Raw genomic sequence first — 14,546 nt, 5'->3', positions numbered from 1 at the left:
TGATGTTATCACCTGAGAACATTTGTCATTGTGTCACAGGGTAAAATCGGAATGATGTAAGTGAGCTTCAACTGTATTTTGGCATCATGCAGCAAAATGCAATGACAGCAGTCAAACAAATGGGTGAAGCTTTGATTCTTTGATTCCAGCGTCTTCTAATCTTGTAATCATCTTATTCTTTGAATATTTTCCATTTTCTCTGTACTGTAATAAGCAAGATGACTGTAAATTATACATCTTTAGGTTGCGGATGGAAAATTTCATCTTGGGTTTTGGTACACAGACGGACATTTTTCAAAGTTTTGTGTAGTTTTATCAAACAAAAAAACACGATTTCCAAAAAAGCTGAAGTGCTGTGAGAAAAAAAAAAGATATGATGTGATATGACACTATTACGATAATCTTTTTTTACAAGGATTACTTTTGAGGTCAATATTTCAGTCATTTCCTTCTTGAGCAGGAAACACTGGAGACTCACAAGGCAGATAAACCTTTGTAATTGCCTGATGGGTTGCTGATTGGTTAAGTGCTTTTCATTTATCTAATATATGTGGGCATGACTGGGCTGTCAGGGAAAGGTGTTGACAGGTGAGCAGAGAGTGGTTTATTATGCCACTGTGTGTTTTGTATGTAGTATATCGGGTCTGGTGACAAGAGGGCGCGTCCCACATGGCGTCTGACAGAGATGAGCAGAGTTTCTGGCTGACAGGGCGTCTGCAGGGAGCCTTGTCCGCAGTGCCAGGCGCTAACAGGTGAACACAGAGATATTGTTGCTGTGCTGTTATGGTTTGGAAGAAATGGAGAGGGATAAAGGGAACCAGACACCCTCTCTGGACCTGGAACAAGCCATGGGTTAGAGTGAGCTCTGTGGCGGTGCTGACAGCAGAGGGGAACTCAGATGGCAGCCTGCACTCAGTGAAAATTATGATGAAGATGATGCTGGAGAATGACCCACAAACACAGACTGGTAATGTCATGTCAAGTTATGATACTGCAGGCTCTTTATTTTCTGGCTATGATAGATGTAGGCATCATTAGAGTTAGGATGATGACAGGAAAGGAGGAGGAGGACAACGCAGGAAGCAAGACAAACCTGACACACACATCAGGAAAACACACAGCTGCTACTAGGTACAACTCTCCCATGTGGTGTCTTAAAATACACAGATGTTTGATTATAGACTACTGAAGAAGTCTGAGCATAATGAGAGGAGCATTACAGTGAGTTACAGAGAAATGGTGTGTTCTAACAGTATTTGAAGCAACTTTGTGGTAATATGAATGACTGAAGGATGTCACCACACAGTATAATTATGTAATGAACGTTCTATACGGTCATTCTCCCTCTTATAAGTTTCATGAGTCGATTGCAGAGTTTCGCCGCACAGATGACTCTGCCCCAACATGACTTTACTATCTTTTCCTCATTGTGAAGTGAGGTCAGGCCAAAGCACAGTGGAGACAACACTGTTTGTTGTTGACTTAGTGGAAGCACGCTGATTTGTGGAAATTAGGTTAATCTCATATGATGGCAGCTGCACATTAACTTGCTGTGACCAACTGAACTGTGACGAATCCCAAAACAGCATCGGTTGGAAGTTGACTGGCCTTGACGCATTCAGCTTTTTGAACTATTTTCAAGGTTTCGATTGTACCTCTTTGAATTCAAATGAAAATGATGCTATTTCACTGAACAAAGTAATGCAATTCTAAAATGTGAAGTTCAAGTCTAAACAATAATAACCAGGTTGACATCTGCTGAAAATCTAACTCGGGGGGAAAAAAACTGTGGGAATGTGGGCTGACTACTAATTATGTTAATTATCATGAGAAGACAAAAAAAAGGAATACTTAAACACTTTGGACAATTTATTTGTCACTTATTTCTGTGTGATTAATATGTTGTTTGACCTGCAGCTGTTTAGCCTGACCTAGCTTGAAGAATAGAGTTGACTGAAAGGTAATAAAATCTATCCACCATGATGCATTTCTTTTCATACATCAATTTGTTAGTATAATACATAACAGTATATAATGTGTCAGCGAGCTGATGCTGATAGGCAACATTTGTTGTTTTTGGGTGCAGCCAGGCCAGTTATTTCCCAGCCTTTGGATCAAGATTAAATTTGCTGGCCACAGTTTCATATTTAATGCTATCTGGGAAACCATCGGTTATCATTTGCCAACCACTCCTTTAGGAACAACAGCCAAAGCTTTGGAGTTTCTGGCATAGCCAGCTGTCCAAGATTTCATGTCCTGTGTGCTGGTCATTATTTGTATGCAAATCAATTTTAAAAAGCTAGCGAAATCATTATCAGACTATGCAAGGTGGTCTTAATGTTGTATTTTGGCCTGATCATTCTGTTTCTTTTTCTCTCCAAATGTGCAGACACAGTTATGTGCATGTTACCAAAGTCGACTCAATTGTGATATTATCTGACATTGAACATGGGTGTTTAGGCAAGGTTGAGTAATGGGTGACATGTTTTTGGGATTACATAATCTGATTACATAAAATGAGCAAATCTAATCAGTCTCAGATTACTCTGGAAAAATGCATTATTCATAGCTGTGTCATATTCTCTTCTGTTTACTTTGTGTTGTGGTTATGGGACAAAGTATTTTACAAAACTAAACAGTCTGAAACCTAAACACAACTAAACAGTGCTGTTTAATAAGATAATTTGATTTTAACAACACTAAATGTCAAACATGCTAAATACATCCCATTCTAAGTAGAAATCATGATGTGTATTTATTGACTAACTATGTTTTAGACATTTATGACTATTGGTGTAACTGCTAATATAACAAGTTGAGACTTGTGTTGAGTAGCAATATTGCTGCCAGTGTTGACATACTCATATTTCGCCACTTACATATTTCCCAATATGTTCGCACTGGCTTCAAAAGATGCTCCAGGCACATTGATTATGTCAGTAATTTATGGTATCATCTACCAGTTGCTCTGATTATATTTGTTACATTAGAAGAAGCCAAAACTGGAACTAAATGGGGTATCATGCCTTTCTCTTGGATATTTGTGCACTTGCTCCAGATAGTGGGAAATGCCTTCTGTAATTACTTTCCCTCAGTGTAATGATTTGGTCATATGCCTAATTCTCTAAGTTGAAGAAAAGTGAACTTTAGCTGTCTTGCCCATCTTACATTAGTACAGATTTAATCCAGAAATATTGTTCAATTAAAAGATATTTAGGGCAATAACTTTTGCCTTTGAGCATTGGTCTGTGATCTCAGTGCAGTGACAGCCTGAACAAATACGCCGGGTTGATTCTTCTGAGATTACAATAGATTCCACGTCGTCTCATGAAGCTCTGAAAGGGATGGGAGGGCATAGCAGAGGCCCCTGAATAAACAACCATTAAATTCTCCCTGTGCTGGTATGAGGGGACTCTCCAGAGTAGAGGCTGTGCTTTAAACCAACCAAAACACAAAAGCCAGACACAAACAGAATTAAATGTAGGGAAAGGAAAAATGGTTCCGATAAGGAAGCCCATTTTACCTTTACTACTTCATCTTTTTAGACTGGATGCGGTGTGAAAGCGGCAGATTAGTGTACAGCGGGAAAAAGGGAGGTTGACGTGTGGAGGGAGAGATGAGGGGGACAAAGTAGATGAAGGAGAAGATGAAAGCTTTGTTGTGTTGATGCTTAATGAGCTGGAAAACACAATTGAACTTCTCTGACTGTGGAAATTGCTGTGAGGGCATCGTAAATTAGCGCCAGTGTGGGAGCTAGCCTGCTGACAGAAAGGGGGCTTTGTGTGGTTAAGGCATCTTTAAAGGCCTGCAGCCACTGAGATCTTCACAGTGGTCTCAGAGCACTATATGTCACACAGCAAGAAGTTTGGTGGTTACTCTTTAGACATAAACAAGGGTAGCATTTTTGCTTGTCCAATATAAGAATGTGAACCTTTTCTCCTATCCTACCATCCCACCTGTTGATTTATCTTCCAGTTTAACGTAGTTACGTGTAATCTACTGGATTATTATTCTATAAATATTGAAGACAGACAAAGTCCTGAAAGACATAGGACATTGTGGATGAGTGAGAAAGGAGGAGATGGCCTATATCTACTCTGATATTTGGTGTACTCCAAAGGATGACTCTTCATTCTGGCTTTGCAGGCTTGGCACATGCCTTCTGTTACTAAGTGGCTTCATATTGAAAGGCTCTGTGGCTGCTATTCTCTCTCCCACCGGGTGCCAGCCTCTCTGCCCTGGCAGCTGCTGAGTTTTAGAATGGAACCAAAGTTTCCACTCTGCAGGTGAGCTGCACAGCCAAAAACAGGGCCCCTGAAAGGCCTTTTCAGAGTCTCAATAGGAAACTGACTTGGGGAAAGAGGAGCAGGCACACAATGGCTGCCTTCTCTGGACACAGAGAAGATGGAGATGAGCTATTGGGGTGCTGCTTTAGTGTTCCTTATAGCCATGTCGAGGAGAGGTGACGAGAGGAGAGAAAAGAGAGAAGAGGATGAGTCCCCCCTCCTTTTAAGTTTCTGAAGGCGTGGTTCTTTACCCTCAGCGTTTTCTGGCCTTGCTTCTGCTGTGCGAGGGTGTCCTGTCACCCAGCATCCCCGCTGTAATTGCTGCGCCTTTGAAATCTAATGAAACTTAATGTTTTCTTCCATGTCCCGGGGTGACAGAGGTGACACTCCTATCCACACACCCCTTATTCCTCCACCCCCTCCTCCAGTCCTGTCCCAGACCACTGGGACTCCCTTTTGCCTTGCAAAGCTCTTTCCATGCAGGCAGGAAAGAATGCACCTCCTTCTGCTCCGCGTTACCTCCTTTTCACAGTTTGCTTTTTAGCTTTTATTAGCAACAGCTTTCACTGACATATGAAGAGTTGGCAATAGAGAGATGGGGTGTGTGAGGTTGTGAGGTGCTTTATAAATGTGGGGAAAGAGAAGAGCAATGATGGAGGGGAAAATTGGTTATCTCTGGTTATCCTTTGTCTTTTGTATTCAGTGCAACATGCTGTCAAACTTGAAAAAAACAACCAAACAAATGCAACCTGCCATTCCTGTTCTTTGAGTTTCTACCAACAAATTACAATAGAACAATAATTCAGCATTGTATACTGTTTTACTAATAATGTTGTGAGTAATGTCCTCCATGGATACATCATGATTTTTTTATGTTCTTGAACAACTGACACTGTGTCACAACTAATACAATATAAATATTCCTCAGATATAATGCAATGATTGGATGAATTGGACATGACTTTTAATTTTTGTTCGTGTTCATGTACACTAAATACAACAAAACTTTCCAATGCAAGGAGTGACAAAGACAGCAATAGGAGGTTGGAACATGGCAAAATGTTTGCATTTTCTCTAAATTCATTATTTTAAAGAAAAATATTCTTATCTCAAAGTTAAATATTAAACTCTGCTTGTATATTTCTTCTAAGGATTTGGTCCTGGTAAAACAGGACAATCTCTATGCCTCAGTGAGATTTTTCTTTTTACTTTTGTGGGAGTATTAATACTTCAGAAGAATTCCCATCAAAGTTAATGATGGTTATTGTTATTGCAGTTATGACGATAACACCCAGTCAGACTCCAAAATGGCTTTATAATATTTTCAGAGTACACTATTTTGTTATTGTTTACATTTCACATGAGACTTTAAACAGCACATCATCTGAGAGATTATGGACTCTTTAGCTGTCTAATTTAATTATGTTGAGTAAAAAGATGCTATCAGTGCCTGTCTATTTTTTTCTCTCTTCTCTTTCTCTCTCCCTCCTTCCCTTTTCTCCTCTAATCAATTCCACTCTGTTATTTCTGGCCCTGGGGCTGTTTGCCTCGTTGCTAAACTGCTTTCACAAGCACGAGACCAAAGCCTGCTCAAATGTCTATTAGACCCTTTAAATACTGTGTGGCTGACCTTGCCATCATTATGGAATCAATGCTCTCTGACAGTGACGCGCTTTACACCTTCTTAAGCCAAGAGTGACTTTTCCTTCTGAAGTTAGTTGACCAGATTCGAAAGGTCAAGTGGAGAATTCTCTGATTGCATTGCAGACAGACTGACGAGAGCCAGCCAGACTGTGACCACAGCCGTGGAGGATGCTAAGGAATTCAGTTCAGCATAAGTTCTGAGGAAAAGACATACACACAAATGCACCACAGTTCATATACTCTGAGGTTTTGAGGAGAGATAAGCATTTCCTGCAATAGGGACAGCTCAGAGTTATTTATTGACATTAGTAAAATCCCATTCTGGCAAGTATCTTTCCTCAGGGATAAGTTCATAGGGCTATGTAAACTAATAATGTAACGGTAATGTAACATCATCTTGTGATGGCTTAATTTGAGGGAACACAGTCAGCATCACTATTGTGTTAGTTTAACTCACAATGACTCTTGAATTGAACCTTTCCTGGTAAAATAATGAATTGCCTGATTTCAGTAGCTGCTAAGACACATACAGTATAGTTTACGCGTGTTAAAAAATCTCCATTAATGTTCCTGTTCAGTGATGAGAAGGCCGTATTATGGCCCTCTGCACCCACAGTAACCTCGCAATGACAGGACAGTAATGTGTAATACACAGGCTTTGCTCTTTTAAAGGATGTGAGATAGTCCTCATGTTTCATATACACGACTGAAGGATCCAAACCTAACTACTTATGGGGTGAGGTTTAACATATATTTCGCATGTGCTATGAGGAACTGATGAAATCAGAAATGAACAAGCTTATAAAGTGAAATTAGACAGGGTTAGCCTATCTTAACAATATGGCTCTAGCCTCCAGGACTCGGCCTGGCTGAGTGAGAGCCACTGAGATGAGTTTCTATTCACGGATCCCCAAAGTATTTCAAAGCCATTAGAGGTTGTTATTTTTCCCCGTGGCAACAAAAATAAATAAATGGACATATGGGAACACAGATGGAACACAGATAATTTTTTTAGGGAATAAATAACTGCTGGAGTGGTCCATAAATCGTTTACACTTAACTATGTGTGGATGGAAGACAGGCTTTGAGCGGTCTGTATTTGTATACTACATTCTTGCTGCTAAGTCCATGGCCTTGATGCTTTTCCTTCTAATTGTTTTGTATTGTATTCTATGGAGATTCACTTATACTATTTGAAATACAATCCTTCTATCTATAAACTCTACTACCTTTCTCTCTCTGCTAAGTTCGCTCCCCAGGAGCCAGGTCATAAAAGCCAGTACAAACAGCAAGTGTATACCCTGCATTGTGCACCAGTCAGAGGTTTTATTTGAGTTCTTGATATCAGACTTTTTTCTTCCTCATCTCATGTGATAAGTCATGATGAATAGATCAAAGAGGAGGAGATTAAGTATTACTAATATGACTTTCAGGCTTCTTCTTCCCTCTCCAGACAAGCAGCTACACAGTTCCAAATACAACCCACTAAACAAAGCATAACACCAGGGGCTGGTGTGGGACAAGTGTGTAAAGAGGAGGAGGTGTGTAAACAGATGCTTAAAACAATTAATTAAACTCTCATCTAGAAGTACAACAAAAAGTGCAGCAGATATTAATTTTCAACAAAGCAGCACCCTGTTGTAGTCTTATCCACCTGAGGTGAATAAGTCAGCAATAAATCTCATCAATGACAAGCTGTATACAACAGAGTAATATTTCTAATTAAGTTAATTGAAACTCCAATAAAGCAGCAAATTAAAAAAAAGTTTATTTTATACACTGTTATCCTTTTAACATCAATTAGATACAGCAGAAAGTAAGTGGCAGTGAGCTATCACATATCACCAGTGGCAAACCCATTGTCTTTCATGCTGTGCCTCTCTTTACTTTGCTGTCGTCTGCGTTCTGCAGGTATGCAATTATGGTTTGAAAAGGTTGGAGCCAGACGTTCCAGGGGGCACAGTGTGGGAACAAAGCGGGGTCTGGGAGCAGAGGTCAGAGAGCACAGTGGCTGCGTGGTGACTACACCCTGCACAGATAGACAATCATCAGTCTGCCGTGGAGTAGATTCATTCATCCTCTGACTGGGCTGAGAATAGTTCATGTGAAATGAGAGACTACAATCTCTTACATGCAAAAAACATGCTGTAAGGGCTACAGTTGATGTGGGAAACATAAAATATCTTTAAAAAGACTGTTACTGTTACAAATTACATTTACACAACATAAAAAGAAAAAGTTAACTCTCTAAAGTTTATAAAGGAGCAAATAAATGGTTACAATCAATAAAAAAACAGCATGATAGTATACACTTCATGTTTCACTGATATATCTTCATGTTTGTAAGGTTGACCAAACCCCCAGCTGCATAATTAATCAAATAAAATAAAAAAATCATAGAATTATTTTTAACTATTCATTTGTTTTTTCATCATCACAGTTGTCTTTACAATATGTGTGGTGCCCTGTAATCTCAGAGTTTTGGGTAAGATTGAAAATTTTATATGACAGTACAAAGTTTTCTCTGGTTTCTTTTGTAAAGTCTCTTCCCCAGTTAGTGTATTTATAAGTGAAGACTAAAAATGATTACCTCAATTAATTCAGATTGATTATCTTTGTCACCAACAAGTCTGTGAGCTGATGGTGTTTGAAATTTGAAGATACATAACATTTCTTTCCTAATTCGTATTCTCATATTCTCATCAGACAAATCTGTGTAAAATTCCGTCTGTATTAAAAGCAGAGAGCATGAAAAGTTTCATCCGTTGACATAACTGCTGAGAGCGAGCACATGTTTCTTCAATAAGGATGAAAGCGCGGCGCTCTTGTAATCGGATCTTTCTGTAGCAGGCAGCTTTACATCAAGGAACAGCAGGATCCTCTCTTTAAAGCGGGAGCATCAGAACAGATGGGACTGTGACACGCAAACTCTGACACACAGAAATTTAGAGCGTGACAAACACTGAGAGGAAGTCTCTGGATGCAGCGTGTTGTGGATATCAGGGAAAGGGCAGTGGTGGCGTGACACCTGTATTCGTTAACACCTGTGCTCGCTCAGGGTTTTTCAGAATGGGTTCCCCTCTGGGTTCATTCAGCTGATGGCTCTGCGGTGAATGCTGTGGGGCTGGGGGTCAGAGGTTAAAGGTCAGGGGGTACTCCAGCTGGCAGCTAGGCTCACATCAGACTCCACTGAGTAGGCATTAAGTTACTGGGGTAGGACAGGGAGGGCTAAGATTGCCGCTGTGTCTTTTCTGGTTTAATGTTGGCTGTACTCCACCCTCAGGGTCTTTCTCATTTCTGGGATGAATCATAGCAGCACTTGCATGTTAATTAATATGAAAAAAGCAGATATTGTAAAGAAGCTTGATTACCTTAAATTAAAGCAGATATAATTGAGATCTTTAATGAAGAACATGACAACTTCTCTGTAACAGGGGCCACTGATAGTGATAAACAGATAATTATCTCTTGACTTTCCCAATTTGGTCTCACAGGAATTTATTAAATGACCAAAACCTCATAACAGGTAATACTGTACACCAAATTAAATTAAATTAAATCAAATTAAATTGAGTGCAGCACCACAAAAACAATGCCAATGGAAAGTCAGTTGGCAGCTTTATAACCAATTCCCTGATTCAGGCGAAGTCGTATAAAGACCACCAAAAGCCTCCAATCAGAGGCAGAGAAAATATTCATAACGTGGCTCTAGAATAATAATAAGAATAAAATTCTTCTTTCGTCACCATGATAATCAAGCCAATGGCACAATGTATTTATTATGCACATTTTAAAGCTACATTTCTGGCCCTATTCTCAGTAGTTTTTAACTCTAGCTCGCACTTCAAGAAACTAAGAGCACTCTGACTGTTGTCTACTGCTGGTTAGACACCGACTATTCATAAGTACATCACACAACCCTACTTAAAAAAAAAGACAAAATATCCCTTTAAACAGCCTAGTAGTTGACTTTCCCACAAAGCCTCTGCAGATGATCTCTATAGGATAAACCATGGTTTTCTAGTTGAGTTGTTGCTCGTTGTGGTTGCAAGGCCCTTGCCTTCATATGCCTCCTCAGTGGTTGATATAGTCTCAATGATTCTCTGTCAACAGAGGCCAGGGTCACTCTCACAGTGGGACCTCTCATTATGTAAGACCCATACAGGTTTTGTAAAGCTGTCTTTTCTTTTTTTTGGAACCATAATTTTATTTCCTAAACCTAAATAAGTTATTTTGCAGCCTAAACCTACCCAAACAGTAAATGGTAGTATTGTAAACTTAGTAAATTTAGCCATGTTGGTGTTTCTCTTGTTAGAAGGACTTTTTGTTTGCATATAGCTGTATAATTATAAGCCAGCTACATATGGGAATAAAGGCATCACGACACCATAAGTAAAATACTACATTAGACAAAGTAGTGTACCTTGCCTAAATATCTCAAATTGGGTTTTACCAGGCGAGCGTCCTCTGACTTAAGAGAAGTGTGCTCGACTTAAGCCACTTTCACACACACACTAGGGTCCTTAAATATTTCGAGAAATTATACATAGCGGTGGCATGTGAGAACCAAAGACTGCAACATTTGCTCTAGATATCTTGCACATATTTTCCTCCCAAATCCTAATAAAATCTCTGCAAAATCAGTGAGTGAGACAATGTATGAATGTCAGCAAATATTTCTGAGCTTTTACAGCCGTTCTGTGAGTGTGCATGTGAAAGTATCCTTTCTGCTGACCTGTATGCTGATTTGTGCTTGCTCTCTGCTTTTGTGAATGCGTGTTGATACATGCAGTATCAACCCAAGAAGAACCTCATCTGCTCCAGAGACACCCGTACACCTCAACCCTCTTCTCTGCATTTCCAGTTGAGAGAGTGAAACTCCTGCTGTGATGTACATGTGGAGACTGGATTAAATTGTCCGCACATTCTCCAGTTTATGTCCAGCTATTGTGAGTGAAACCAACTTAAGTCACATCTAGTGATAAAGTTAATTATTGCAACCAGCTGAAGACTCCTGTTTAACTCTTTCCTTCCAAGTCAGTAAGAGAAACTTTGGTGGCCAATGTTTGCCACGCCAACTTAAAAAATTATCATTTATTCCGTCGTTACATATTTACAAATTGTTTCTGCTTCCCCAAACTCATGAAAAAAATGTTATTGCAGAAACAGACAAGTCAAATGTCAAGTTTCTGCATTTCCCTGGTTTCTCCAGTAGTTGGCAGATCTTTTAATTACTGACAAGAGCCACATGTGCCAAGAGTTGGCAGGGAGTGTGTTTCATTAAACAGAGTTTTCCAAAACATTAGCTGTCTTTGAGTGGAAAATCTATTTAATGAGAAGCGCACAAAACACAGTAAATAGCTATTAAACTTACTTTAACAGCTCCCACATGTTTACTGTGTTTATGAGGGGTGTGATTGAGGGAGGAGAAGGGTGTACGGCATGCCTGTGTGTGTGAGAGAGAAAAAGAGAGACCACCTGAGATTTCCCTCTCATTATTGTGTCCTTAATGTATGATTTCCATGTGTGACACACACTGTTAAAGCAGTGTATTGGCTCTGTGTCAACTCAAGCAGCTAGCATAGCTAATAGTCATCTTTCATGCAGGTACTCACATCAGCCTTTCAGATTAGCTGCCCTGAACAGAAAGGTTAACCACATTCTTCTGTGTCTCCTTCCAAACAAAGCGCTTCCCACTGTTCTTTCATCAGTTACATAACAGACTCCACTATCTGTCTCCTGTGGGGCTGTGCAGCTCCTGGTCCTTCTCCTCTCCTGTGCCTCGGCTGTCGTCAGCACCATTGTTGCCGGAAAACTGTTCTGGGTATTACATATGGAGCCAAATAATCAGGTGGCTCCAGACCCCAGACTGACTGGATCATCACTCCCCTCATTTTACCTCCTTCAAATTCCACCTGTTCATTGATGAGAACGTTTTCTGTTAAGGAAATCGCAATATAAAAGAATAGTCACTCAATTTCATCTTTGCCTTTGCTCTTCCATGGAGGTCCTCCCCCCAGCCCTGTAATTCAAACCATAAACTCCACTGTTAGATGTAGATGTGTGTTTAATGGATGTTGGTGAATCATCAATTAAGTTAATTGTAGATCATTGACTTAATTTTAGTCATTTACAAAAACCCCAGCTTTCCTAAATGTTGTAAGTGTGGGGGAGGTGAAAGAAGACTGTGTGCAGAGGCGGGGGGGGGTGGTTAGCCTCAAAAACAGCTCTGTGCTCTGGAACGACCTTTATGGGATTTACTGATAGTAATGGCGGTGATGATGAGGTGTCGGTGCTGATGATTGTTTTAGTATGTAGGAGCGACTTTTCTGTTTTGGTTCAATTTCAAACAGCGATTCATAATGTGCCGAGGTTTAGTGTGGAGTCTGATGTCTCCAGTTGATTGTCACCTGTTAAATAATATGTTCTCTATTTGTTTCCATTTTAATTGGAGACATCAAGATAACAATGCCTCTTTAAGTCACGTGGAAACATGACAGCTGCATTCCTGAAAGCAGCAATAAACTGTCATTGGATTTAAGGAAATGCCAGGGCATCAGATCCAGCACCGCAATTACTATTTAAAGAAGGTTAATAAGTCAGTGCTGCTGTGACATATTAATCTACTGTTTCTGGATACACATTGTGCATGTTTGTAGATATGTGGTACTGAAAACTGTCTACACTTGCCTTTGTCCTCAAACACACACATATGCAACAAATACAAGACAGAAATATAAAGGCAAGTGAACCCTGGATCATTGATTTTAGAATGGGAGCTTAGTCAAATATTCGTTTTGGTGGTCTCCCCCATTAAGTGCTGCCAGCTCCAACATTCAGAGCATGTTTTCTAACTCAGTTCTGGGCATAAATCATGCCTCAATGCCGCATTTAAACAGTTACAGAAAAGCAATTTATTCTTGGCTCGTATTTGCTTTTTGTGCAATAACATTGTGTGTGCGTATGTGTGTTTTATAGTTTCATGACTGCAGTCATTACTTGCTGACATTACTTACTGCTTACATTCTCTAAAAGGCTTTTTATTAACACGATGCAGCGCATACACATTCATATATTGCACCACAACTTGGTAAAAATGGGATACAAGCAGAGTTCTGCATTGTGATGGGAAGATGAAAACAGATTTGCTCTTCATGCATTTGGCATATTGTTAGAAATCTGCACCAGTTGCTCAGCGGGTGTTAAAGGCTCATTAAGAAATATTTCACCACCACAATTTGCACATTTTTCTTCTAATCTTAGATAATAACAGAATGTCTTCACTGCCAACAAGGTAACTGGTGAATATAATTTTTATATCATAGTGATAAATCATCATGTTGTTATTGATATCGCATTTTTATGTTTAATTTGTTCAAATAGACTGTAAAACAACATCTGGACCTGGAAGTGTGAGTGGCTACAAAATTATTTCAAGTCTTTGACATTTTGCAAGCACACTGACAACTTTTCTTGCTGAGAAACTGAGAAACTCAATATCCATTTCATGGCTGTGTGTTTGCATGAGAAACACATTAATCTGAAAACTCATCTTTCATTTGCTTTGGCTCAATTTATCTAATCTCTGTTCCCGTGTCACAAAAAAGTACAAATCTAAGAGTGAGAAATCAGCTCTCTAAACTTACTCTAAAGTAATAATTCCCTTAGTTTTGAACGTTTTGCTTGCAAGATACACTATAAAGGAGCATATTTTCCAGTAAACCTGTTGTGATCTCAGAAGATCAATGAACATTCTTGGAGTTCATCCCTGCTGGTAGCTGAGTACGGCAGCAGCTACTTTCACATGAAAGACGTTTTCAGAATAATGCAGGACGATTGGTAGAAACTTCTGTACACTTTGCTCATAAGTCCCTCGAAAGATTCCTCAGGTCTCAACATTGTTTGATGTCCAGTGCATGTCTGTTAGCAGAATGATTTTACCAATAATGTTTTAAGATTGCCTCCATGACCACAATCCCTTATTGATATCCAGTCTTGCAGATGCCTGTAGCTTCATATCTATCTTTTTACATCTAGCTCTGAGCAACAAAGTGAATGAGCAAAAATGTGATATTATAGTATAAATACAAGAGTAGAATATTATAGAATCCAACGGCACTCATTTCCCTGCCAATATTTCACAGATTGTCTTACAGATGTCTGGCATTTTCTTGCCTTTTTTGGGCAAGCAGACCACTGAGTGACCTGGGAGAGAGACTGGTCGAGAAGCAATATTGGACTCGTACATATGGATCTGATAGAGAGGGCAGATAAGCAGCAGACGAGCTGGAGCCATCCCCTGAACAGAGCAGGAAGTGTCTGGTGTGTCTTACCGCTCCTGCTCTGTTATACAGTGAGCTGAATCCAGTTGTCATTGCACATTATTAACTTACACATCAACTTAAAGGCTCTCCTGAAGTTGCATGGACACTGAAGGAGGTGCAGTGAAGAGTTCTCACGGCAGCAATGACAACACATGCTTAAATTTGTTAAAGGTTCATCGTAATCTCAGAGTTGACTTGTATAATCATAACTGGGTTGTAATTAAAACGTCTTACTCTGTTTATTATACATGAAGCTTTTCTTTTCTGAAGCAGTGTTAGAGTGCGATCGGAT

The sequence above is a fragment of the Leuresthes tenuis genome, unplaced genomic scaffold (assembly GCF_036924035.1).
Source record: "Leuresthes tenuis unplaced genomic scaffold, fLeuTen1.0.hap1 SCAF_8, whole genome shotgun sequence".
NCBI classification, from domain to species: Eukaryota; Metazoa; Chordata; class Actinopteri; order Atheriniformes; family Atherinopsidae; genus Leuresthes; species Leuresthes tenuis.
The sequence above is the reverse complement of the archived record's forward strand: the minus strand, read 5'-3'. Positions refer to the sequence as shown.